At 29.8% G+C, this 3919-nt stretch overlaps 1 long non-coding RNA gene across 1 annotated transcript; it reads right to left on the bottom strand.

Moving 5' to 3' along the window:
• Positions 1 to 907: 907 nt before the first annotated feature.
• LOC107874795 lies at positions 908 to 1721 on the bottom strand. Its single transcript, XR_001675590.2, has 2 exons — positions 1399 to 1721; positions 908 to 1240 (listed from the first exon to the last, which is right to left on the bottom strand). It is a non-coding gene; the product is annotated as an uncharacterized LOC107874795 (long non-coding RNA).
• Between the last annotated feature and the right edge of the window lie 2198 nt (positions 1722 to 3919).

Here is a 3919-nt window from a genome sequence, read left to right as displayed (position 1 = left end):
AAATATTCTGTGTGATCACTCAAAACGTTCTGTGAGTTCGAAGATATTCCAACCGTTTGAGGTACCGCTACTGTTGGTCTGTTGGCCATTTTATCCTGGGAGGAAAAATTCCACAACCTCGAGTGCAGTGAGGGAGACTATTTCCTTAAGGAAAATCCGTGAATTCGGACAACTTGGCTATTTTTTGTTTCATCTTAATTTCTGCAAAATAAAATACACCTCTTGGAAAGGTCATTTTGATCTTGTGTTGAGGGTATTTGATATACTTCATTGTGTTCTTGTTGATACTTGAACTCAAGTTAAAGTTGGTGTTGTAATGTTGCGTACCCGAAGTACAAATGAAATAACAATTCTCTGGACCAATTATATTTATTCTTCATACGCAATGTTAGTTTTGATTCAACTTCAAGAAGTTCAAATAAGATGGATAAGGTATAGTTTTATATTTTTATTTCAGTTGGCCGACTTTGATGATTAATTAGTTAACTTCAACTTCAAGAAATTTAGTTAAATAAATAGGATGATAATTGACTTTGTATATGTCCTTTTTGTCAAGCTAACTACCTTTTAAATTATTACCGTTTCTTTTTTCTCTTTTGCCTAATAATCAGAAACACCCGATAAAGAGACCAACTTGCTATTCATGTTCTCTTCTGAATCCTTTGTCAAAGGGCATAGTCATTTTTCTCAATGTAAATGCCAAATTAAACAGATTGTAAATAATTGTATGGTAAATTAAATTTGACTATCACAACTGTTTTACTTAACCAGCTCAAAATTTTTCGCCAACAAATATGAATATCGATCTTCAGCCAATAAATTTTTACCTTAAAAGTTATTTTTAAAATTTCACGTTTAATCAAATAGATTGTATAAATAATCTATCCAGGAAAGATAAAACCTCGGGTTTTTCTTCTCAAAATTTTATTGATCACTTAAAATTCAAAACATTACAAACGCAGTCATGTTTCCCACAGGTTACGCAGAGCAATCCTATACTTAATGTCTTAATCTAAACAAACCAATAAGTTCCTTCTTTATTGTATAACATGTATGTATATATATATATGACTCAAAGATACACCAATTGTTGATCAAATTAAACTTGTTCTATAGTTCTGACATGTAAAGAAGATCAAACTTCAACAACCACAGCGGGTGCAACAGGTACCCGGGGGTGTTGGTTCACAACACCCCACACAATGAAGACATGCAACGGGAAACTTGTTCGCTTTGAGTTCTGCATACAAAAAAAGCACATACGTGAACTAACAATTCAGAGACAAATCTAAAATTTAATAGCAATTTGTACGTTTACATCTATTGATCTCTACCTAAATTCATGAATTTTCAAGTTTAATAAGCGACTAGATGTATACGTTCAAATTATGATAATACCTCGGGATGCATCGCAGGACCATAGTAGGAAGGGAGATAAGAAAATAGCATAGATCATAAGTGTAATCACTATGGACCTTATGGAGATGTTGGACAGCACTGCTGCCATATTGCAAAACTTTCTATAAGAATTAATAGGTAGTACTAACAATTTTGAGAGCTTTAATTTTAGAACTTGAATTACTAGCTCAATGCCTTTGGGAGTATTTATATGAATTTTGAGCAGCGTGTGTAGAGATACTACAACGCAAGCAAGTGCGTTGACTTGGAAGGAGAAAAAAGAAAGGGTAGGAACAAAGGAAATTTCTCAAGCAATTACTAGACCAAAGAAAATATCGAGTCAAGTCATCTAATCAACTAGACCAAAGAAACTACATAGATAAAAGAAGAGGCGGATTCAAATTTAAATTTAGTTGATTCAACTTTTAAAATCCTCAACATTGGATTCATTGTACTATACTTACGTCTAAGAGTTGTTAGTTGAACGTTTAGTAGAATTCTTCATGTGTTATATTTCACGTAAAAAGTTATGAGTTTAGATGAATCTGCAACTAAAAGCTTCGTCCGCGACCGAGTTCAAGGTCTATTTAAGACCGAAAAAAGTTAAATCTATATAACAGTTTTATCAAATATACTATAATTTGCAATGAGGAACTTCCGTGAAAATTATTTTTGTCAAATTATTGACTAGACCAACAATATTTTCTGAATTCAACTAGTGTATTACACGTTAAGCAGTTTACTTATGTTTATTTTATGGTACTTTTAATCCAAAAATTCTTCCTATATACTTTTATTAATTTGATAGTCGAATAGAATTAACTGTTTTAATTGTTAAATAGACGTTGGGTACGTGGTTTCCGTGTCTTGCTGATTAGATGACTTGACGTTATCTTTTATTCATCATTACTCCCTCCGTTCCATAATAAGTGAATTATTGGAGTGTTTTTTATGTTTCAAAATAAGTGAACAATTCAAGGTAAATGTTGAAAATTTTTTCCAAATTTAGCCTCCATTAAATATGCATTGGGAGTGATGTATAATGTGTCTTTGTTTTTTGAAAGAGGATAAAAATGAAAAAACATGATAAATTTATATTTTTGCTTTATTTTTTTAATATATGTGTGAAAATTCAACAATTAACTTATTGTGAAACGGAGGGAGTATTAAATTATTCTTAAGAAATTGCCTTCGTTATTCCTACCTTTTTCTCTGTTCTGCCAAATCAATGTACAATTGCTTGCTGGAGAGGGAATTTATACTTGGTTTATCTGTTGTTAGGTCCTTTCTTCTCTTTTATTTTTTCTGTTATTACTTATTACGTAGGATTTAATTTTGGAACTAGTCAACTATCATATCTAGTAAAATGATCAAATTTATTCCAGATGTCTGTTACCTGGTGATGTGTTGCATATATGTATTACTCCCATCTCATTTTTACCTGTTACTTATTTTTTAAAAAAAATATATTTTACTTATCACTTTTAATATATCAAAAATAATACATATTTTTTTTTCATATTTACCTATTAACATTAATTACTTGTCTACAAATTATTTTTCAAGACCTAATATTAAACATCAAGTAATAGGCATAGCGTAGTAAAAATGAACAGAGAGACTACTAGATATTATTCTAAATATTATTTGTTTTAACAATAATACTTTATGTTTTTCTCATCTTTTCCTTATATAAAGTAACTTGTCCTTATCGCTTACCCTACTTTGTTTATAATAATTTTGTCAAGTATATTATTTGTTATTTGTAATATTATAAGCTTATAATTTATATTGTGTGTGTGATATTATGAAATAATAAAAAACTATATATTCTAAATATTTAAATATAATATTTATCAAAATAAATGAAAATCTATCAAATATAATTTCTCTATCTTCAAGATATGGCCAAGAATTTTGTATACCCTTCCTTGCAGACATCACTTAATTTGTAAAATTACATTAAATATATTATTATTATTATATACTTATATTAATCAAAACAGTATATTAGGTGTGAACTATACACAACCACCAATCAAATAAGGTGTAAGTGATTAGGAATAGCCTATTTCAAGCCTCCGAACTTTAGGGATTTATTTGACGACCTTTTCGACCTCCGTTTTTGAATTTTTAAGTTGCGTTGCAATCGTAGAAATCAAGATTACATTCCAGGTAAGTTTCGGATCTTTATAAGACCAAAATTCGTTTTCAGATGAGAAGGAATGGGGATCATTTACTTATATTATCTCCAATAAAAAAGCGTAGTACCCTGCAACAACTTCTGTGTGAATCATCACCTTACATCACGCAAGAATTTACTTTCATGTTTATATGGGCCATGGATGTCAAAGTAAAAGTACTCATAATCTGATGAACACGTATACCAAAAACATATGTATAGTTACGACTCTAATGAATTGACTAAGTTTTAGGTGTTTTTGAGCTTAATTAGTTTTTAAACGCTTTATAGTATTTGAGTAAAATAACAAATATTTTAAAGTACTTCTTTGAATCAAAA

The sequence above is a fragment of the Capsicum annuum genome, chromosome 6 (genome assembly GCF_002878395.1).
Source record: "Capsicum annuum cultivar UCD-10X-F1 chromosome 6, UCD10Xv1.1, whole genome shotgun sequence".
Lineage (NCBI taxonomy): Eukaryota > Viridiplantae > Streptophyta > Magnoliopsida > Solanales > Solanaceae > Capsicum > Capsicum annuum.
The sequence above is the reverse complement of the archived record's forward strand: the minus strand, read 5'-3'. Positions and strand labels throughout refer to the sequence as shown.